Source organism: Sphaerodactylus townsendi, linkage group LG17 (genome assembly GCF_021028975.2).
Source record: "Sphaerodactylus townsendi isolate TG3544 linkage group LG17, MPM_Stown_v2.3, whole genome shotgun sequence".
NCBI lineage: Eukaryota > Metazoa > Chordata > Lepidosauria > Squamata > Sphaerodactylidae > Sphaerodactylus > Sphaerodactylus townsendi.
Genome location: NC_059441.1, coordinates 24,509,336 through 24,533,612, shown reverse-complemented (window position 1 = coordinate 24,533,612; position 24,277 = coordinate 24,509,336). Strand labels below are relative to the sequence as shown.

Below are 24,277 nucleotides of genomic sequence, written 5' to 3'. Positions count from 1 at the left end.
CAGACTACGGCCACACAACCCGGAAAGCCCACAGCAGCCAGTTGATTCTGGCCATGACAGTCTTCAACAACACATCGACATAACATTGGCACATATCCAAGTTTGCCCCAAGCTGCTAATTTCCAAACAAAAATGCTAATCCATCTACTTATTGTATTTGGAACATTTCTTTTCCGTCTTCCCACTCCACTGGGCCCTTCAAGGCAGCAAAGGGTTGGAAAAAAGAGATTAAAAATCAAACATTAAATACAGTGAACATGTAAAACAGCAATTTAAAATGAATTGGGGGGGGGGCATTGAAAAGGAGTACAGAAAAATCCATCTGTTCCCCTCTACCACTATGTTCAGCCACCAGATGAAGATGAGTGATAGAGAAGGACAGACAAATCCCCATAAAGAGAAGTTTCATCCTTTGGGTGCCATGACCGAGAAGGCCAAACGCATGACACATGAAACACTGTGTGGTGCGCTCATTCAGTTCACTGTGTTGCAAACTGGAGGAAGCCACATGGATCGATCAGCTCCAACAACAGCCGGACACATGACCTTGAAGCCAAAATGCCATGAACGACACAGTGGAATCCCCCACATCTCCCACGTCACGAAAGCGGCAGTCAAATGGGCAAGTAAGTTATCTGCTCAGAGTGCAAACCTTCCCATTCGATTGTTGTCCCACCAAAAACACAAAATGGCGACCTATGAGTCACACCCACCCTCCTGCGTGGCCCATAAACCACCAGTTCCACAGTTAAGATTGAAGCAGGCGGAGGAACACCTGAAATTATTTCGCTTTGGAGCAAATGAAGAAAGGATCTTTCATATCTTTGCAGAGACCTAGTTCTCACCGACCGGAGAAAACCATGTCTGAAACGGCACCCTCTTCTAAGGGCAAGGTGCGGGGTTCACAAGACTTAAGGCTTCCTTTAGTACAAAAAAAGAAAATCTCCCCTGCATGCAGACAGGTAGAGTGGCTTAGAAAAGGTTGGCTTAGGCTCAGTCTCTCTGCTTTCTAAGGCCCCTTCCGCACACACACATTTAATCCACTTTCACAATTGTTTGCAAGTGGATTTTGCTATTTTGCACAGTAAAATCCACCCTCAAAGTGCACTGAAAGTGCATTATTCTGAATGTGCAGAAAGGGCCTAAGTACAGAGAATTAAACTGAGGACTTAATTCAGTCGCGTAAGATAAAAAGCGGAGATATAGGCTTTATCCATGAGAACTATAATCTGGAGCCTTTCTTTCGAACTCACCACTCACGACGACAAAAGAGGAGAGCACCAATTTCACTAACACAGTGGGATGGGGCAGGGGATCTTTCCAAAAGACACGGAAAGACACAAAGCGCTATATTTAGAGATCACTAATCTTCCGGGAAAACATCAAGCGAGTGTGGCGCTGACGCTCTGCAGTTTGCCTCGCTATTCTGAGGATGCAGTCCGGGCAGACGGAGGGTTCGCGCTGCTTTCCCAAACGAATGTGCGAACTTTCAACGAGGCCGAAAAGGACCGATCAGGTGAACAAACGGTTTGGCTGGGAGGGAGGGCAAAAAGCCCAGCCAGGAGGAGAAGCCTTCTGGCAGAGCAGAGGACACGGCCTCAGCCAAGGTTGGCGGCGAACCAGTGGCACGAGGGCAGGCGCGGGGTTGCCAAGAGCGGGGTGTTTTTGAAAAGCTCCTTTCCTTTCCCTGTAAAACGATATCCAAGCCTTCCTCCGCCATCAAAACACATCCCCGTCCGTCTAAAATACTCCGACAAAATCGCTGAAAACAAACTCCAAAGGAAAAACAGCCAAGCGTCGGCCGGGGATAGGGGGGCATGCAGGAAGCTTGCCCAATTCCGCTTATGAAGGCAAAATAGCCAAGGGGTTTGGAACTGGAACCTCAAAGAAGGAAAAGGGAGAAGTGCTCTCCTTCCTTTTCAAATAAAGGATTTTGTAAAAGGCTACGTATTTCCTCAAGGTGGTACAGAAACCGCCTGTGGAAGAAAATTAATTCTATTAATGATAGCAAGGGGGTATCTGTGTCTTATTTGACAGATGGCTTAAAAAAACCCCAGTCTTCATTTATACTTCCTATACATGATCACAACCAGACCATATTATCATTTCTTTTTTGCATTCGGGGAGGGATCTGGCTCAAATGATAGCATGTAAACAAGTTCTGGACTCATATGATCCCCTTCCTAATGCCTGCTGCCAGAACGGTGTAGTGGTTAAGAACAGAGGATTCTAATCTGGAGAACCAGGTTTGATTCCCCACTTCTGCACATGAGCAGGGAACTCTAATCTGGTGAACTGGGTTCGTATCCCACTCCTCCACATGAAGTCTGCTGGGTGACTTTGAGCCAGTCACGGTTCTCTCAGAACTCTCTCAGCCCCACCTACCTCACAAGGGGTCTGTTGTGGGGAGAAGAAGGGAAGGAGTTTGTAAGCCACGGAGAGGCTCTATTCATTGAGAAAAGTGGGGTATAAATCCAAACTCTTATTATTATTAATTCATGGCAAACCACAGCTTGCCACTAGACTCAAAAAACAACAAACGATGACTTGTGCCTGAACTCTCTCAATCCATCTTTCTCTGTAAACAAGGGTAGATTAAAAAAAGATGCATTTTCTTCTAAACATTCCTCATATGTTTGTCAGTACAAATGAAAGCATGTACATTCATACTCTTATACACTCCCTAGCAGAGCCTACAAAACCAAACATATGCTTAGACCTTGTATCCCATACAGCTGTAAACACTGCCGGAGTTGTGCAGGGCAAGACACAGGCTGAAGGGATTTTTATCCTCCCAACGATTTTGCAAGGTCGATGGATGAGGAAAGCCTGAAGCCAGCTGCAAAGAGACTTGGGTGAAGTTTGAACCCAAGTCTCTGGTTCAAAGCAGCCTTATCCATTCCACAATCCAACCCTGCGTCTCTAAATGGGAGAGAGCAGGAGCTAGGAGGGTGTCTGCACACAAATGCTGCAATGTGTCCACAGGAGGGGAACCAAAATGGTCAAAGGTCTGGAATCCATGCCCTATGAAGAGAGGCTTAGGGAGCTGGGGATGTTTAGTCTGGAGAATCATAGAATCATAGAGTTGGAAGAGACCCCAAGGGCCATCAAGTCCAACCCCCTGCCATGCAGGAACACACAATCAAAGCACTCCTGACAGGTGGCCATCCAGCCTCTCCGAGGCAGTGAATTCCACTGTCCAACAGACCTGACGGTCAGAAAGTTCTTATGTTTAGGTGGAATCTCTTTTCCTGCACCTTGAATCCATTACTCCGTGTCCTAGTGTCTGAGGCAGCAGAAAACAAGCTTGCTCCCTCTTCAACATGACATCCAAATATTTAAACATGGCTATCACGTCCCCCTTGACCTTCACTCATAATGCCTCGCCAGTGAGATTTGCAGTTTAAGAAGCTAATCAAGCTTCTTAAATGAGTAAAAGGGAAGGGTCCCCTGACTGGGTCTATTCTGAATCATGGGTGAGGTCACATCATGAGTTTACTGGGCAGTGGCGTAGGAGGTTAAGAGCTCATGTATCTAATCTGGAGGAACCGGGTTTGATTCCCAGCTCTGCCGCCTGAGCTGTGGAGGCTTATCTGGGGAATTCAGAGTAGCCTGTGCACTCCCACACACGCCAGCTGGGTGACCTTGGGCTAGTCACAGCTTCTCGGAGCTCTCTCAGCCCCACCTACCTCACAGGGTGTTTGTTGTGGGTGGGGGGGAAGGGCAAGGAGATTGTAAGCCCTTTGGAGTCTCCTGCAGGAGATATAAATCCAAACTCAAACTCTTCAGATAATGTTTACGAGGGGGTTTGCTGTTGCGTTCCTCCATTGCCTGTACTTTACCCCCAGCAAGCTGGATGCTCATTTTACCAACTTTGCAAGGATGGAAGGGTGAATCAACCTCCGTCGGGAACAGATCCAATTTAAGCAGCAATGGGACCCATGCCTCTGGGAGAGGTCAACTAGCAACACCTTCTGATTTTAATAGATTAACCAATGGCTTTAGCCCCGACAAGCTCCCGTCTTTCTATCACAGGCTGCCAGAAAATTATTACTGTCCCTCTTTATGGGAGCAACTTTTAATTTTTGTACGAAAAGACACTTCTGCGAAGAGGAAACCACAGGAAGACGACTGCCGAAACAGACCCATCGAAGTGCTGAATGGTTTCCTATTCTGTCCAGTAATTAAACCACAAGACGCAGCTTTCTAGAGAAAAGGGAGGGAGTCATCTGCTAAGGCCATATCGAAAGCGTTTTTATTCTCACCATGGTGCTCAGATTTGCAAACAATTATCTCTCTGTGCTTTAAGTCTTGCAGTTTGTATACTGCAAGCAGCAGTGGCATAGTGGTTAAGAGCAGGTACACTCTAATCTAGAGGAACCGGGTTTGATTCCCCGCTCAGCCGCTTGAGTTGTGGAGGCTTATCTGGGGAACCAGATTAGCTTGTGCACTCCAACACAGGCCAGCTGGATGACCTTGGGCTAGTCACAGTTCTTCTGAGCTCTCTCAGCCCCACCAAGTCACAGGGTGTTTGTTGTGAGAGAGGGAAGGGAAAGGAGTTTGTAAGCCCCTTTGAGTCTCCTCCTCGTCCTCGTTGTTTTGGGAAGGTTTTGGAGAACCAAAACAGCCAGGCAGTGAAAGAAGAGCTCTAGCTCTCAAGTGATACTGGACCCAGAGCAGTGCAGAGAAGTACCACCGGTTTTTCAGTACGGTGGTTAAAGTGTCGTACTGGGATCTGGGAGACGCAGGGTCAAAACCTCACTCTGTGTGACCTTGGGCCAATCATTCACACTTGACCTAACTTGCTTCGCAGCGCTATTGTGTGGATAACATGGGGAAGAGGGGAAAAGATGCCTGCCCCCTTGGATCCCCGCTGGGGAGAAAGGCAGGGTATAAACAAAAATAAAATGAATAAATGTTTGGACCTGCCCTTCTCTTATCCCTCGGAGATTGCCAAGATATTCCGAGGATCTTCCAAGCTATTAACTCTTTTCCTGCTGCCAGAACCAACAATATCTGGCCCTCTTCCCTTGGCAGCATTATTTGGTGGTGGCGGATGGTGCCGTCACAGCCAACTTATAATCGACCTTGTAGGGTTTTCAAAGCAAGAGACGTTCAGAGGTGGTTTGCTGTTCCTGCCTCAATGGAGCAATCTTGGTCTTCCTTGGAGGTCCTCCACCCAAGTCCCAACTACATCTGACCACGCTGAGCTTTCAAGATCTGACAAGAATGGCCCAGCATGTGTCACTGAGGTCAGGACAAATTTTTTTGGTAGGGGGCCAGTATTTAGATCATACAAACAAACCCAAATCAAAATTCAGACCACCAAGGAAGGCTCTGCAGAGGAAGAAAATGGCAAACTACCTCTGCTTCTCACTTACCTTGAAAGCCCCTTGCTAAGTCCACCATAAGCCTTGGAAGGGAGACCACCAAGGAAGACTCTGCAAAGAAAGGCAATGGCAAACTACCTCTGCTTCTCATTTGCCTTGAAAGCCCCTTGCTGGGGCCACCATAAGCTTTGGAAGGGAGACCACCAAGGAAGACTCTGCAAAGAAAGGCAATGGCAAACTACCTCTGCTTCTCACTTGCCTTGAAAGCCCCTTGCTAAGACCACCATAAGCCTTGGAAGGGAGACCACCAAGGAAGACTCTGCAAAGAAAGGCAATGGCAAACTACCTCTGCTTCTCACTTGCCTTGAAAGCCCCTTGCTGGGGCCACCATAAGCTTTGGAAGGGAGACCACCAAGGAAGACTCTGCAAAGGAAGGCAATGGCAAACTACCTCTGTGTCTCACTTGCATTGAAAGCCTCTTGCTGGGGTCACCATGCAACTTGACCGCAGTTTACACACATACATGAAAGTCGGCATCTGGGCAGATTCGTGTTGGCTGCCTTCCTCCAGAAAAACCCGATCCTAAACCCCATTTGAGGGTAGGAAATTAAGCTCTGATTTGCCCAGACCCAGCCTGGACATTGTCAACGGCACTCCACACTTGACGGGCAGATGAAGGGGTGAACAAGCCGGCTTAACGCCTACCAGGAAAACAGGTTTGTTGCAATGTTTGGATGCAACCAGTGTAAGACGGTGTACGGCAGTAGCATAGCAACATTTCCACTTCACTCAACATTTATCCCTTTAGCATTTACTGAAAGGAGTTGTGTAGCAGGAACAGAGAAACTACATTTGCATCATCATCTATTACTTTAACTTTGAATTAAAATCCTGATCCGTCACCTTCGGGATTTTCTGGCGCATGTGTGATGTTTAGAAGAAAATCATGGCTTATCTATGTTCTTGTGGAAAGGAGTCCAAAAATTAACCTAATCGCACTTTTTTTTAAATAAAAAAGAGCATCTAAAAAGATTATGCAGAGTTATTTTAAAGGCAGAGCTGTTTGAATATTCCTTATAAGTTTATTCAACGCTCCCTGTTCTTCCATGACTAACTGAAGTGGAATTGAGAGAGTATTCTATATTTATCGCTCATCTGGTTGTTTGCGCCGAGGGCCCCATTTTCCATCTTCCGTTACTGTACGCAGAGCTATGCGAGGCATTGTGGACTCCCAAAGTTTGCCGATTTCCTAACAAGGCCGGCTCTCATCCCACGAGAACCCGGCGGCTGTTTTGTCCAAAGGGAAGCCACGCTTTGAAGCTGAATTCTCTCCCGCACACAACCAACCCCCTTTTCTGACCCCCCTGCCTCTACCAATGGCTGTCCCTGTATAAATTACATGCCACCTATACCTCTGTAAACTATCTAGCAATTTATGCATTTCCCCCACTCTGCCGTCCTGTGCATTTATTGTGATTACAAGCTTTCTGGCAGGCTTTGCATTTGCAATCATTTCCCGTACAACGGAGCTGTTACAGTCGCTTAAATAATAAAGAGTTACTGCCAATTGTTCCCAGACATCATTTCTCTGCTCCTGAGGAACAGTTTAAGTTGGCAGATTGGTAGTTATGCAGCAAGGAAGTGGTAGATGGGGACGCGGGGAGACAAGGATAACCTTCAGCTACCTCGCTACTTGGGGAAGGAGGGAGAAACATTTCGATGTAGGAAGAAATCAGACCTGGGATTATCATGCTAAGGTCAGACAAGGGATGACCCGAAAGGATGGAAGGGTCTCTAACTTTACATCCTTATCTAGCTGACCACTTGGCTCCCCCCGCACCCCCATGCGCATCCTCTTCTCGGTTCCTTAGGACACTAGACAACAGTAAACCCTTCAAGAATGCGGCAAGACATTTGGCAGGGGCTGATGGGAATCATAGTCCATGAACATCTGCCAGAGTTTCACACCCCAAGTTTAAGGCATGGCGTGCTATCATGCAGAAACTGGATTACAAATGATAGACGATGATAAAGTACAGGCAAGAATGCCCTCCCTCAAAAAAAAGGGGGGGGGGAATGCTGAGCCTTGCCAAGTCTCCTTACCATCAGTTTTAAAAGTTATTTATTCTGCTTCATTTACACCCTGCCTCTCCTCTACCCCCAGAGCAGTAGTGGCGTAGTGGTTAAGAGCAGGTGCACTCTAATCTGGAGGAACCGGGTTTGATTTCCCACTCTGCCGCTTCAGCTGTGGAGACTTATCTGGGGAATCAGATTAGTTTGTGCACTCCAACACATGCCAGCTGAGTGACCTTGGGCTAGTCACAGTTCTTCTGAGCTCTCTCAGCCCCACCCACCTCACAGGGTGTTTGTTGTGAGGGGGGAAGGGAAAAAGTTTGTAAGCCCCTTTGAGTCTCCTTACAGGAGAGAAAGGGGGGATAAAAATCCAACTCTTCTTCTTTATCCTCACAGTCATCCTCTGAGCAAAGGTTAGGTGGAGATTGTATAGTTGACCCAAGATTGCCCAACAAGCTTCCATGGGAGAGTTGAGATTCGAACCCGGCTCTCCCAGATTCTAGGCCAGGGGTAGGGAACCTTTAACACTCAAAGAGCCATTTGGACCCGTTTTCCATGGGAAAAGAAAACACTTGGAGCCACAAATAATTTTTGACATTTAAAATAAAGATAACACTGAATATATTGGGGGTTTTTACCTTTTACTCCGCTCATTCTGAGAAGCGCATAGATGTGGCAAGGATGGGGCCAGCGGCTCGACCTTGCCAACGCCAGGAAAGCGCCCGCCCCGCTCAAACGGGGCAGGTGAGAGGGGCAGCCCGCGGCGCAGCCCAAGCCAGCCAGCCGGCGGGCAGTTGGTGCATCCCGCCCTGCACTGCCTGCAGGGTGGGGCAAGGATGAAGGCGGCTCATTTTAGGTGGAGCCGCAGTGCAAGGGCAGAAGAGCCGCATGCGGCTCTCGAGCCACAGGTTCCCTACCCCTGTTCTAGGCTGACACTCTACCCAACATGAAGCCTCCAAAATGGCGTAACAGATACACCTCCTCGTGTGAGGTCAGCCTGCGTGCAGCTCCTTAACCACCTTCTGTTGCTTTACTGTCCAACCCTTCCCTTCGGCCAAATCACAGAAAGCCCCACATACACAACAGGCAACCCAGCTCCAAGAAACCCACGTGTGGGTTACAAAAAAACATTAGAGCAAGTCCTGGCAAGACACCACTCTGGGAACATGTTTTGCAAACAATTAGGAACCCTTGGAAACAAAAAAAAAGGGGGAGGCTGAAGTCATCAGGCAATAATTAGAGTCCTATTTTGCCTGTAAATTCAGTTCCCATTATAAAGAGAGCGTTGAAAAGCACCCCTCCCTTTCTTCCCCTGAATTAAGGCAATTATTCCACGTAGCGAAGAGATACTCCTGTGTGAGCAAGCTGGGCAGAATCCAGAGCTAGAGCAAAAACCTACCCCTGTTGTGTGTAGGAGAAACGCTGGAGGGGGTGGAAGGGAAAGTCTCTACTGGTGCAGAGAAAGAAAGAACTGAGGCATCAGAACATGTACCCATCGCCTTGCAAGAATAGACCACATAAAGGGAGAGTACACACCACCAAACATAATTTGAATGATTGAGCACTGAAAATATAGGCAGGGGTAACAATACTCATATCAAGGCACTTGGAACTGATTCACGGTTAGTGTATTGTTAAAACAGCAATGGTTCCGATTTTTACTAATCAGCTGGAAATTTACAGCATCTTCCTATTCTCCTTGTTTGGGGGGGGCATCTAGGGGGTGAGGGAAGGATCAGCAGAAGAAGCCAACGGATGTATTTTCTGTTTTTCATTTGCCTTTTCAGTAAAAAAAACCCGCAAGGATCCCATTTCGATCTGAAATGGCGTGCCCTTTGGTGTGGTTGATCAATAAGTTGAAATCTTACTATGGGGAAAAGTTGCCACTCAGCATTAGAGGCTGACTGCGAACGTTTTTGAAAGGGTGTCAAGGCTCCTTTTCGAGCCAAGATCCATTTTGTTTATTGGTGGTGTTAATTTTTCCCTACACAAGGGCCTCCAAGATTGCACGACCAAGCAGGTAATGTAACAAAGCATTGTGGTTGCTTGCGGATTTCATCAGGAATGTGGGGTGGGGGGAGAGAAACACAACTGACCATTGGTATCTCCAATGACTGGCATAAAAACCCATTTGCTATCAGAAGAACTTTTTCTTTTCTTTTTATTTGGTTTTTCCAATGGGTCAGGTTATAGCCTCCATGGGGGGGGAGGGGGGAGAGGGAGGGAGGGAGAGAGCGCGCAAAGCCAGCAGACTTAAATCTATTCTGCATTTAAACAGAAGAACTGCAGAATGCAACTCTTTTTGCAGCTAAAATACAGAGGACCAAGATTGTTAATATTGCGTGAGTGGATGTGGGACGCTTCAATCCCATATAGTCAGCAAACTCCCCTCTAACAGATTAATAAGAATTGTATCTATTTGGAATAGGAGTATTTAAATACAAGATAATCAAGTAACAGAAGCATTATGGACTATAGATGTACAAGCAGATGTGAATTAATAATTATAATCGTACAGTAACTTTTTAATGAGATAACAACAAGTCTATCGATCATATTTAGATTTTCCCACCCAGGAGACGAGATGGAAGCTAGCGAATGAGATATCAGTTCTACGTTGTACTAGAGTTTTAATCTCTTTAATTTTTAAATGATTTTTCCCCTTTGTTGCTGTGTTGCTGTCTTAATTGATATATTTTGTGCGTTAGAATGAAATAAAGATTTACTAAAGGGGGGGAGCCTAAAGATTGCCATTCTGTTACACTGAAGCTCCTGGGGCCAGAACACATGATAGACTTGTTTATGAGTCTGGAGCACGCGCACACGCACGCACGCACGCACGCGCACAGAGAGAGAGAGAGATCACATGGTTCTCTGCTGCCACCCACTACACACAGCTTTATAGCTCTGCCAAAACAAACTGCTATGACCTGCCTATAAGGAGATGGGTTGGCAATCTAGGGGCAATGTTACCCTTGCAAAGCATCCGTCACCCTGCAAGCCTCCAAAATGGCAATTCCCCCCACCCCCCCACCCCAGGAGACCTGATTTCTATTGTCTGGAGATCAGTCGTAATTCCAGTAGCATTCCAGACCCCAGAGGAGTAGCTGGGGAAAATGGAGTCCAGGGCGGATTCCAAGTTTTCCACACACACCCCCGCCCCATGGGCCCCTGCACCGCACTGCCCCCCACTTATCTGGCGTTTTGCTTGGAGGGCCGGGAGTGGAGAAGAGGATAAGAGATTTGTGCTTTTGTTGAGCCTGTCCCCACCCCACCCTCTTATAGCTATGCTGGGGCCGGGCCGGGATGCCCAGCAGCGACTTCTGCCAGGCCTGGCAGGGCAAGGGGTCTGGGGGGTGATTTCCCACCCCCCAACACGAGCTACTGGCACCTGTCCAGTGCGCCAGTCCCCACCCCGCTCCCTAATAGCTAAGCGTCTGCCAGACCCTACCTGGAAATTGGCAACCCCACCAATGGGTCATGAAGAGGGGGAGGTTCCACCACAGTTCAAAAATGCCAGAAACATCAAGAGAAATCGAGGTCTCGCTGTCCATCCCCACTTCCCTACTTTGCGCACAAACACAGCAGCACAATTACATCGGTAGAAATCCATGTTTGTCTATAAATCCCCCACTTAGAACTCTGAATCATACATAGCCAGCCATTTTTAAGGGGACCAACGCAGTTGCCTTCACCAAAAGGTTAGATTTAAGGTGAACTTGGAAGTAGAGCAATACCAAAACTGCACGCATAGCATTAGCTGGAAAAGCTGGAGGTATAAGCTCTAGCTTTCGCAGTTTCGTGCCCATTCCACGGGCTCGCTGTGCGGTCCTTACAATGCACGCACACCGATTAAAGTGAGATTCTAACAGGGATTATGAGCGTACAGAAAAAAGGCTATCAAAAGAAGGCTTGAAAAGGTGAAAACTGAGCTCAGTTAGTGAAGATAACAGAGAATGCATCACACAAAATACAAAGTGCGCAATAACAACTTTGATCAATGAACCAAGAGATATTTTTGGCTCTGTTCCTCAAAACTTGTTTTCTGCTGCCACGTACATCTTTACCCATCAGAGAGTATGCTGAAGAAACGGGTCCATTGGATACTTATGTGAAGGGCCTTTCTACTGATAGGCAAGGAGGACATCTTGTATGGGTGTCTTCTCCACCAGTTGCAAGGAGGCAGGAACTAATAAAAAAATCCCAAGTCACTTCCGGTAGAGGTCCCATAGGCCATTTACCCTCAGTACCGTTCTGGCACAGAAGTACTTACAAGGCTCAACAGGAGTCCTAACCATAAACCTGAACGTTTTGGGAACTGCATCAGGGACAAATTCGAGACCAGGGAGGGCCACAATGTCTTCCTTGCCTACCAGTAGAAAGGCCCTTCACAGTAAGTATCCAATGGACCCTTCTACTGGAAGTGGAGGACATCTTGTATGGGACCTCCCCGAGCAGTGTCCCGGAATAGGGTAGGTCTCATTGGTCCCCGATGATGTTCTTCTGAAGACCCTTCTGCTAAATGCTAGTTCGGCTGAAGCAATGGAGCTGATTTTGTAATGCTTGATAAATGAAGAAACAGATGACCAAGTAGCAGCTTTACATATTTCCTCCACAGAAGCGTGGTTACGGAAAGCCACGTTAGTGGCCGTACTGCAGATGGAATGTGCAGTGATGCCAGTCGGAATTCGTAATACAGCTGCTTTGTACGCCTCTATGATAGTGGCTTTAAGAGTGGTGCTAACTGCCACTTTCAACACTGGGAGACCCACCTTTGGTGGATTGATGTTGATGAAGAGACTCTCGGTCATCCGAATGTCTTCCGTTCTGATTATAAATGCTTTGAGAGCCGTCTAGCATCCAAAGAGTGCCACAGTCTCTCCTCTGGATGTGATGGATTAGGCATGAAATTAGGCATCACTATTTCTTGGCAAAGGTGAAAGTCAGTATTGACCTTTGGAATGAATGTAGGGTCCAGTCGAAGAATAACCCTGTCTTTGTGAAACATGCAGAGTTTGGAGTTGACAGATATTGCTTGCAATCCGGAGACCCTTCTGGCTGACAAGGGAGTGATCATGGGTTCGAATGGGGGAGAGCCCGTTTGAACGTGCTTCCTTCAGCAGTCTTGAGTGGCAGATTTCATCAGATCCCTTACCAACAAAGAATGTGCCCCTGTTCACGAAAAGATATTGAAACAATCGAGCACGTCCTTCTAGATTGCGACTTATATGCTTCAATCAGAAGACAGTATATAGATCCTCATACTGAGAATTATGCCCTCTCTCTGGTTAAACTTAATTTTTTTATCTGCTCTGTGACCAATGCCCTCATTGGTCTAAGGGATTCTTAGACGTTGCTAAATTCTTGGCGCTGGCGCAACAGATCCATCTCAGATCTTAGTATTTATTTATTTTTCTTTTAACAAAATTTAATTAATCAATCATTATCTTTGAACTTACTTATCTTAACCTAACCCTCCTCAACCCTTCTGTTTTATTTTAAACTCATGCCAATAAAAGGTTGATGATGACTCAGATTGCCCTGGGCACTCTCCGGTTCCTCCCCGCACTTCCCGGAGGCTCCTGATCTTGCCAGCTCTGATGACCAAGCACTCCAGAGCCCGCGAAGGGCTGGAGGAACTGGTCGGGGAGCCAGCCGCGCCCTGAGAAGGTGCTGAGCTCCCAGGCAGCATATTTTACCAAGCCTTCTTGGGCGCAGGAGGTCCCTCCGCGCGCCCTGCTGCCTTCTCTTTATTTCGTTGGAGTGTGACACACTCGATCGGTGGCTGAGTAGTTGCCGCGTTTGTCTGGGCCTGTCTGCGCCCTCCTCTGGCCGCTCTGGTGCCTTTGGCAGCCAATCTGGCGAAGTTGTCCCTCGGGGGAGTGAAGGAACCTGGGGCCATGGCGAAAGTGTAGCTTGCCCAAATGGCGGGGAAAAAACCAGCGCTACTGTGAGTTCCCTGCCAAGGCGTCCGCAGCAGCCTCTGCCTTTCAAGCACTCCCCAAGGCCACTCACAGAGAGGGAAAGAGACACAAACAACAAAGGAGTCAAACCACACCAAAGACTACAACTACACCAAATGTCACACAAGATACACACAATCACTGTTAGGAGCCTGAAGGGGCCTATCAAAAAAACGTGCACTCCCTGCAGAGGCAGAAAAAATACTGAGATAAAATGGCCTCTGTCTCCTCTACAGGAAGTGACATGAGATTTTTTTTATTAGTTCCTACCTCCTTGCAACTGTTGGAGAAGACACCCATACAAAATGTCCTCCGCCTCTAGTAGAAAGACCGCTTAACTAGACCAAAGAGGGTCTTAAGAGCTATGTAATACTCCCGGAGTTCATATGGACTGGATTCCCATCAATGCCACATGGCCAAAAGCCTTTGGAAGGGGCTGATGGGGATTGTAGTCCATGAACATCTGGAGGACCATAGTTTGAAGACCCCTGCTTTAGACCAATCAATTATATTGTCCAATGAAAAGTAGAGAACTTATAAATGGGACCAAGGCCTAGTTCCGGTTGAGACCAGTCAGACCTTCCTGGGGTCAGGGACTACCAGAAAGTTACTACCGGCAGAGTGATGTGATCTTGGTGGGGGGAGGCAACAAGGGGAGAGAGTTAAATTTCGGTTTTATCTCTGCTACACGTTCATTTCTGTAGTCTTCAGCCACTTGAAGACCTGGGGGTTCACTTGGGACTAATGGGGACCTTTCTTGTACGAACAAAAGCAACAGGGTTACCAAAAATGTGGAAAAAGGAGTATTGATCCTGGGTGTCAGCAAGGAAAACCTCCTCCACAAGAGTAACAATTCCCCTCCCCCTTACAAGCTATCAGGAATATAGGAATGGTAGCAGGCATCTTTTAACAAAGCTTATCACGCAGATACCTCTGTCAGGGCATGGAGGAGAGGGGGTCACTGAAGGACGCAACATCGCAGTAACACCTCGGTGCCGGTTGCTTTTCTGTCTTGATGGAGAATGGTACATTGGACTCTTACCTGAAGGGCCCTTTTCCTGGTAGGCAGGAGGACATCTGTAGTGGGTGATTCTCCTCCCCTTCACCGGGAGGCAGGAATTTTTTTATTTTCACTTCCTGTAGCGGCTTTGGCGCCCTTTTTGCCAGTTTGCTTCTGCCGTAGCAGTGACTAAGCTAAACTGAAAACTGATCACAGGAAACTTATGGTGACTATATGAACAAAGTGATAGTAAAAACCAGGAACATTAACATAATCATAAAAGTGACTGTTGAGGAGGGTATGAACAGATAGAATAAGAATATATGGAGGGCCCAGATGTCCTCCAGATGTCCTACGAGGAGAAGGACCCTTCAGGTAAGAGTCCAATGGACCATTCTCCTGGAGGTGGAGGACATCTGTAGTGGGACCTCCTAGAGCAATGACCCTAAGGGGCGGGACAAGTTACAGATAAACGTGGTCAAGTACCCTTCGGCCAAAGGCCGTTTGAATGGCTGGCCAGGATTGTATCTTGTAATGTCTGATAAATGTGGAGGAAGACAGCCAGATGGTGGCTCTACATATCTTTTCCACAGATGCTTGATTGCAAAAAGCGGCGTTGGTGGCAGCGCCTCGAATGGAGTGTGCTGTGATACCTTGTGGAATGGTCAAGTTCCCAGCTTTATAGGCCTCTATGGTGCAGGACTTAAGGGCCAGGCTGATGGCTGCAGTCGAAATTTGGTTGCCCAGGTTAGGAGAAGAAATGTTAATAAATAAACTTTCTGTTTGTCTAATATCCTCCATACAAAGGATGAAGGCCTTGAGGGATCTTCTGACGTCTAGGTTGTGCCACAGTCTTTCATTGTCTGTGGAGGGTTAAGGGCAAAAAGTTGGCAGCACCACAGGTAGATTAGCACGGAAAGTGGAATTTGCTTTTGGTCTGAAGGTAGGGTCTGTTCGGAGGACAACCCTGTCCTTGTGGAAGATGCATAGATTAGGGTTGATAGAGAGTGCGCGTAGTTCACAGACTCTCCTGGCCGAGGTCATTACCACTAGGAACAAGACTTTCATGCGGAGACATCTGAGATGTATGGATCGAATGGGTTTGAAGGGCGAGCGAGTTAAGGTCGCAAGCACAGAATGTAATCTCCAGGATGGAAACCGATGCTGGGTGGCAGTTTGAGACTGAGAAACTCCCCGTAGGAACCTGGTGATATCAGGATGGTGTGTCGCTGGTAACTCATGACAAGGGGCCACACTGTGGAAAGGGCAGTGATCTGGAGGTGAAAGTGGCACTATGGAGTCCATTATCAAAGCCAAATTGAAGAAACATTAATACTTCGGAAATGAAGGGCTCCTCTGGATTGACGTTGTTGGAGAGGCACCAACGTAGAAAGGCCTTCCAGGAGGCGTTGTAGATTCGGTGGTAGTTGGTCGTCCTGAAGAGAGTAGGGTCTCTGTCACTCTCCCAGAATACCCCTTCCTTAACAGTTGTCACTGTTCAAGAGCCAGGTGGTCAGACGTAACCAACCTGGATTGGGATGCCAGTTGAGTCCTTGCATTGAAAGGTCCAAAATCTGAGGGAGCGTGTAAGGTGCACCCACCGATAGTTCTCTCAGGGCTGAGAACCAGGGACGTCTCAGCCAATAAGGTGCGATTAGGATGACTGATGTTTGCTGCTCAGATATCCTTCTCAATAGTTTGGGCAGGATCAAAGTCAGAGAGAAGGCGTACAGGAGGCCCAGAGGCCACGTTGCAGATAGAGCATCCATAGCTAGTGCTCTGGGGTGTTGAAACCGTGACGTGAACTGTGGAGTTTGAGAGTTGTCTGCTGTGGCAAACAGGTCCAGACAAGGAATGCCAAACCTGCGTACGATCTCCTGGAAGATGGATCGGTTGAGAGACCATTCAGCTTCCATAATCTGTTGTCGGCTGAGCCAGTCTGCTCGGGTGTTGAGTCGACCTTGGACGTGTTCCGCTCGCAGGGATATCAGATGCTGTTCAGCCCAGGAGAGAATCTGAACTGCTTCGTGATGTAATCGGGTCGAGAGTGATCCCCCCTGGTTGTTAAGTAATATTTTGCTGAAACATTGTCCATCCGGATCAGAATGTGATGATGTTGGATGTGATTGGAAGTGTTGCAGGGCGAGAAGAATTGCCCGAGTCTTTAGGATGTTTATGGGGAGACGAGATTGTTCCTTGGTCCAAGTGCCCTGAGTGATCTAGTTCCCCAGGGTCGCACCCCAGCCTTGCAGGCTTGCATCTGTGAAGATCTGAATCTGACGTTGTGGCAGAAAGATCTTCCCCTGATTGAGGTTCTTCGGGAAAGTCCACCAGCAAAGGCTGTTCCTTAGTGTAGTTGAAACGGTCAGCATGCGGTCCCGTTTGTGCATGATATCCCGTTAGCAGGGACGCAGAAACTGTTGAAGAGTTCTGGTGTGCAGTCATCCCCATTGTACCATGTCTATGACAGCTATCAGCAGCCCCATGAGACTGACTAGTTGAAGAAGAGGAGCTCTCCGAGAGGAGATGATCTGAGTCACCAGGTGACAGATCTTCTGTACTTTTTTGTCTGGTAGGGAGATTGTCCTTCTGTTGGTGTCGAACAGATCAGGAAGACAAACATAATGACTACTGAGGAATTAGGTTTAAGACTGAAGAAGAAGAAATGGAAATTGTTCAAGATCTTCTCTTCCTTAAATGCCTCATCAACCGAAAGAGAGATTGCAGCCAAGAAAGCAGAAAGACACTGAGACCGGGAAGGGGGGTCATGAAAAAGATTACGAAGTTTTAAGGATGTGTCACTGGCAACCAAGATCAAGATAATTCATACTACAGTCTTCCCCATTTCTATGTATGGTTGGGAAAACTGGACAATTAAGAAAGCTGACAGGAAGATAACTGATTCATGTGGCATGTGGTGTTGGAGGACAGATTTGTGGATTCTGCGGAACGCCAAAAAGACAAATCAGTGGGTTCTAGATAAAATCAAGCCTGAATTTTCCCTAGAATCTGAAATGACTAAACAGAGACTATCATACTTTGGTCACATTATGAGACGACAAAAGTAACCAGAAAGGACAATAATGCTAGGAAAAGTGGGAGGCGGTAGGAAAAGAGGAAGACCCAACATAAGATGGATTGACTCCATAAAGGGAGCCACAGCCTTCCGTTTGCAAGACCTGAACAAAGCTGTTAATGATAAGACATTTTGGAGGTCATCATTTCACAGTGTTGCCATCAGTCAGAGGAGATTTGACAGCACTTCACACACACACAAAACACTTTAAAAAAATACCAAGTAAGGGCGAAGAAAAATCCTACCTCATGGTGTGATGGTGAGGATAAAATGCATGAGGAAAACAGCATTAAGTCCCTTTGGGTTCCCATGAGGGGAAAAGGTGGGACATCTGAAGTAAATAAATCATAACATATAATTGAGTAAGAGCTTGGCCGGGTGGCAACAATGCACTGCCAGCCAATTGCTGGGCATCGGTGAGGCACATGACGGTTCCAGCACACCCAACTTTGGGTCACTCCCCCCACCAGATTCACTCCCCACTACCAGAAATAAAGGAGGAGGGAAGAAAAATACATTGTGGGGAGAAGGAGGTGTGGGGAAGGGCCTTTTTATTTCCCTCGCGCTGTCAAAGGCAGCACGGAGTCTGCACACATGAGGGGGAAGGACAGAAAGCAAAAGGGACTCTAAAAATGGGGAAAGATGCAAAAAAGACAGACAGACAGACAGACAGACAGACAGACAGACAGACAGACAGACAGACAGACAGACAGACAGACAGACAGACAGACAGACAGACAGACAGACAGACAGACAGACAGACAGACAGACAGACAGACAGACAGACAGACAGACAGACAGGGTGTCCAATGAGGGGGACGGAGAGGAGGGGTTGCCCTCCTTATTGGGCACCCTTAACCCAACAGCCATTTTATAGAGCCTATTTTATTTTTCATAAAATGGGCTTTACTGCTAGTACACAAGTAAAGCAAAACATGCCCACAATCTAAACCATTTCAAGAATGCTCGAATGCTCCACCTCTGGAACCTGGGATTGGCATGACAAATTTTGGTTAAATAGAGACATCAAGAAACACCATTCGTTTCTCTTCCCAACTGACTGGCAAAGGAAGGCTCATTGTGATTTAGGAAACAAAATATATGCCAAGCCAAAAAGTGTGGCTTTTCTAATTCACACACACTTCCCTTGAAAAATCCCAACCATTCAGAAGCAAATGCTTTTTCTATAAAATAAATCCTTGAAGATATTTCCTCCCCGCCTCCATAATCCATTTAACACAAAGGTTTCCAGCCAACGTTTGTTTCATATTCATAAAAATTCTCAATGACGAGGAACACAAAACAGTTCCATACACAACTCTGAACGGCCTGGAATGCACAAAGCGGTCAATAGAAAAAGCTGCTGTATGCTTCTCGTTTAAAATAAATGCCATGGGTGCATACGGTTATCAGGGTGCTTTGCTAATCCACTGGATTTTCTAGCCTCATTTATGGTCGACATCATTCTTGAAAAGTCTAGACGCAACAGAAAGTTCCATTAACGTGCCTTTGCTACGCAGCTCTCCACTGAAATGTCTGCTCAAGGCGGAAATTTAGGGAAGGGGAATCAAAGAACTCAGAGGGCGATTCCACACACGAGTAAAATAGGTTCGACCCAGTTCCCTGAGAAGGGTACTAACCTAGGTCGAAGCCATTGCTGTTCCCCACTGCAACCAGCTTGATCCCAGCTCGGAGGGCGGAATCATCCTGTGCCTCTTCGCCGCTCCGTTCCGATTGGCTACTGTTCTACGGCCATGTTCCGTCTATCCCCACACACATTATAAAAAAAACTGCCACAGGAATGGAGGGACGAAGGGGGCGTTTTTTGATTGGCCAGCTGTACGCATGCCCGAAACACTCAGCTGTGATTGGCTGAATGGGGGACTCCAGGCACCAGAGATTCCGCACTTCACTGGAATCGAGCTGAGTTCGAGCGTGGTTCTCTGAAAAAGTAGTAGTTCCCAACTGGAGTCGGAAATTTGACCATTACACGGGGCGAAGCTGGTACAAAATCACATAAATCCCAGTGGTTGTGCAGAGCACTTAGGTTGAACGCAGTTCGAACTTAGGTCGATAACCCAAGTGCGGAATCGACCAGAGAGAATTTATAGTCATGGCGTTGAAGTGTTCAAGTCACTGTGGGATGTAAAGGGAAATGGTTAAAGCATTTTTCTAAATTTGAAGAAGAGTTGGATTTATACCCCACCTTTCTCTCCTGCAGGAGACTCAAAGGGGCTTACAAACTCCTTGCCTTCCCCCCTCACATCAAACACCCTGTGAGGTAGGTGGGGCTGAGAGAGCTCAGAAGAACTGTGACTAGCCCAGGATCACCCAGCTGGCATGTGTGGGAGTGTACAGGCTAATCTGAATTCCCCAGATAAGCCTCCACAACTCAGGTGGCAGAGCGGGGAATCAAACTCGGTTCCTACTGGGGAGAAAGATGGGATATAAATGAAGTTTCAAAAACAGCCAAGAAATTCATGGGTTTTCCTGGTTGCAGTCAGAGATCTGGGCTATTAGGAAACATCACACACATGCTACCAAACAGGAATCAGCAAAAAATAGTTCTTCATAAAGATAATGACGTGTTCCCCAATTTTAAATCTTGGGTTCAGGGACAAACAAAAAATGATAGGCAATTTCCCCTATAAATGACTCCAGGAAAATTAAGTGCTTGATAGACCATGCACATTTTAAAAGAATACATGGATTTGCTTGTGAACGATCAATGAGTGAGCAATTACTATCTCAGAAGGCAGGTCTGGATTTTTATTATCTGGAAATTTGAGGTCAAGCAATAGCCATTTCCATTTGGCCGTAGAGTGACTTTCCGGATGAGGTAGAGATTTTAAGTCCAGGTTTCACCTCAACAAAAACAAACTCTGCCAATTTGTTTCAATACAGTGAGATGAATTAATGAAACAAGTGTATGAACAAACAAACAAACAACAATGTTTTTCTCCCTTAGAACTTAATCAATCTATTGGTTTCTGTTGTAATATGTACAAGTTTCAGTGCGGGACCATCTTTGGGACCTCTCTCGACTTCATTCTCAAATCAGGGGTTAGAGCGTTAGCCTGGGATCTGGGAGATGAAGGTTCAAGTCCCCACTCTGCTGCAAAAGTATTCTGGGAGACCTTGAGTCACTCTCAGCCTGGCCTACCTCACAAGGTGAAGCTAAAATGGAGAAGAGACTGATATAAGCAGTTTGGGATCCTTGCTGAGGGAAAAGGTGGTTGTTTAAAAAAGTAAATAAAGACATTTAAGATTAAGAAGGAGTGCTCAGAAATCCCAGAGGGAAAATGCCAGAGAAGACAATGCACTTGTTTTAAAAACAAGTATTGGTTGGGAGAGACACAGACATGCATGCATCACGCAATAACCAGAGCAATTTCATTCCATGCTATAAGCTCCATTCCGCATGTTCCAGGCAGCCCTGTCACAAATAATTCATGCTCACTACTCTTCTATCATCCCGAACACAAGCTGGAAATAGGAAACCCAATTCAGGTCATAGCAAAACAATTTTTTTGAATAGGAGGGGGTTAAAATGCACTCAAAACCAGCATTAATTCGAACACACCACCACCCTCCGCTTCTACAACCAACCGCACATTCCAAACATTGGCAGTGACCGTAAAATGAAAAAACCGGATCAGAGAGGAAAAAGAAAACAAAATGGTTGTTTGCGCGTCTTTAGCAGCTTTGACAACCAAACTGAACTTGCAGCTTGCTCTAAACAACCCCTCCCCTGATTTTACGGCTCACCTCCATTCCATTAAAGTCAACCCGCTATGAAGGTTCACAGAACCTCAAGGAGAGCCCTGCTTTTGGAAATAAGCACAGGATGGGGAAGTAATGGTGGGGGGGTGGGGGTACGGGTGAAGATAATGATGATTTGCAAGGCAAGCTTTGGAAAATATGTCAAGGTATCTTTCTGGGTTCTCTTTCTTTGCCAGAGATTCTACTGGTTTTCCAGCAGAGACTGCATTTTGATCCCTTTTCTGCTCATGTTTAGAAGCCGTCCTGTTTACTGGAAGCCACCCTTTCTGCTGCCTCCCAGTTAGCAGTCTTGACTTCCTCCACGCTACCCACCGCTGGGTCTGGGTGGACGCCCACTCGGACCATCCCCAGAGGTCCCAACAGCCCCTCCTCCTCAGGCACACAAACACACACACAGACCATAAAGGTGGAATTTCCAAAGGAACCAATTGGATGGTGCGAAGGGCGGTGCCAGATGATTGGCATGTTATTCAGAGTAGAAAGTAGTAAACAACCTTGCTCCCTCCCCGCCGGCCGGAGACGGAGGTGAGCACAAAAGACGGTAAACGTGCACAGATACACACACACTCTCTCTCTCTCTCTCTCTCCCCCTCACAGAGCGAGTGGCGCACTGCAGGACAAAAGGCATAGCTACTTTTCTCCGAGGTGGAGCTGAAGTCACGAGAAAATGGAGAGGATGACATTCCTGCAGTTTCAAGCGCGACAATTTGAAGCGAACAGGGTCACGGATAAACCTTTCACCTACTCCAGAGGTTTTCCAGCAGCTGCTTTAAATACTGTGTGCATAAATATTTTTGTGAGTGCACAGATGCACAGAAAGAGACAGAGATTTCAAAACTTTTCTGCATCTCAAAAAGCACAGGGATCAATTTCATTTCAATTGCATCTCCGTTGCATGCAGGAAACGTCAATTTCATCTCTACCCACATTTTTCAATCCTACCAACCGTTCTCTATCAGAAGAAGAAGCATTTGGATATACACGCCACTTTACTCAACCATAAGGATTCTCAAAGTGGCTGAGAAACCCCTTGAACATAAGAACATAAGAACATAAGAACTAGCCTGCTGGATCAGACCAGAGTCCATCTAGTCCAGCACTCTGCTACTCGCAGTGGCCCACCAGGTGCCCTTGGGAGCTCACATGCAGGATGTGAAAGCAATGGCCTTCTGCTGCTGCTGCTCCCGAGCACCTGGTCTGCTAAGGCATTAGCAATCTTCCCTTCCTCTTCCCACAAATGACACCTTGTGGTAGGTGGGGCAGAGAGAGTTCTGAGAGATCTGAGAACCTATTCATCCGGTTGCCATTAGTCGGAAGAGACTTGACGGCACTTAACGCACACACATTTTTCCAGCCTGTCCCAAGTTTGCGTATGCGCATGTGTGCTATCAAGTCAAAGCTGACTTACGGCAACCTGCATGGTTCAAACCCGTCCAAAAAAAGGTGGATCCTGTCAAAAACTAGTTGTCGACCTGGGCCACATACAGCGTATGTGACGTCCTGGGCCACATACAGGACGTCAAAAGGAACATGACCGAAGGAGTCGAGGAAATAACAATGAAACGGCACCAATGTGCCTTTAAGATTTGGGGCCACTTCCCCTATTCCAAGAAACTGCAAGCAAATGCATATGGCTGAAAACAATCTAACAGAGTACACAGGCGGCACCTGGCTTATACCAGCTCATGTTGGAGACCCAAAAGAGAGGAACAAAGCCTTCTAACATATTCTTCTCCTGCACTTAAAATTAAACCAAAAATCCACATTAAAGTTTGTTTGTATGCTGAAGGGCCTGTGCTTATAGCATCTCTTCGCAGAGGACAAAACGTTCCGTATTCCTGAAAGACACAGTTTATTGGAACGTTCAGCCTGTGTTTTCCAACCCCAGGGGATTTCTAGGATGGCAATAAAAAAGTTAACAGGCTGTCCTTGCTAAGGAAATAAGGGGTCTTTTATTGTCGTTGTTTATTTAAAAAAAACGTGAGACTGTCCTGCCATTCTGTGTCTTATCTGCACATCCAAAATGTTAGGACAGAAAGATATAGAAAAGCTCTTTCAGCATTATCTATTTCCTTCACTGATGCCCACTTCCTTCTCCAGTTAACTGTTTTACCCTAACAGCAACCTTGTTAGGTAGGTTAGACTGAAAGAGTGCGACTGACTCAAAGTAACCCAAGCAAGTTTCCATGGTAGAGTGGGAATTTCGGCCTCACAGCTCCTTGTCCGGCATCCTTACCATTACACCACATTGGCAGCATAAACTGCTGACTTCTACAGATGCAAAATCTTCAATACTTTCCATACGCAGGTATAACGTTTAGTATCTACTAGCTGAACTTCAGCTTTTCAGAGCGCTTTAGACACGTTGTCTCAGTATGCCTTACTTCAGCCTTGCAAGGTAGGCAAATGCTTGAACCAACATGCAGGGTGTTTTGGGGGAACGGCAGGGGGGCTGAGAACATAATGGCTTGCTTGAGGCCTTCTCTTTAGGTTATTTATTTATCTAATATTTTGTCCAGCTTTTTGCCCCCAAAGGGCTCCAAAGCACCCCTAGTCTATTCATTTGAGATTTGAACCAAGAGCTTCCTATCCCCTAGTTCTGTGTTCACCTCTGGCCCAAAGTTGCTCACGCTGGAGAAGTTGACATTAGAAAACAAACCAATCCAAAGCACCTCCCCACACATGTAGGTACGGGACGTTTGCTATCCAGCCTTCAAAGATAAACTCAGAGGTGGATTCGACTTGGACGGGTCTTTCCCTGGTCAAAAGCCAGGATACAAAAAGCCGCGTTGAGACCTCTTCACCGACATGGGTAAGTAGAAGCAACCAGGGCAAGTGAAAAGAATAATCTTTGCAAGTGCCCAAATTTCATTCTGTGTAATGCTTGGGTAGCGCAACACAGCAGTGGCCACTGCGATAGAGGTTATAAGGGACCCTTCAAAAAAGTCAGTTCGCATGCTCCGGGGTATCCAACTCTGGTGCTTCAGTTGTTTATGGACTACAGTTCCCAGCAGGGGCTGATGGGAATTGAAGTCCATGAACATCTGAAGCG

At 46.8% G+C, this 24,277-nt stretch overlaps 1 protein-coding gene across 1 annotated transcript in view; it reads right to left on the bottom strand.

Moving 5' to 3' along the window:
• The window catches only part of IGF1R (insulin like growth factor 1 receptor), a 213,011-nt gene that overhangs the window by 53,638 nt on the left and 135,096 nt on the right, over positions 1 to 24,277 (bottom strand). The window lies entirely within an intron of this gene.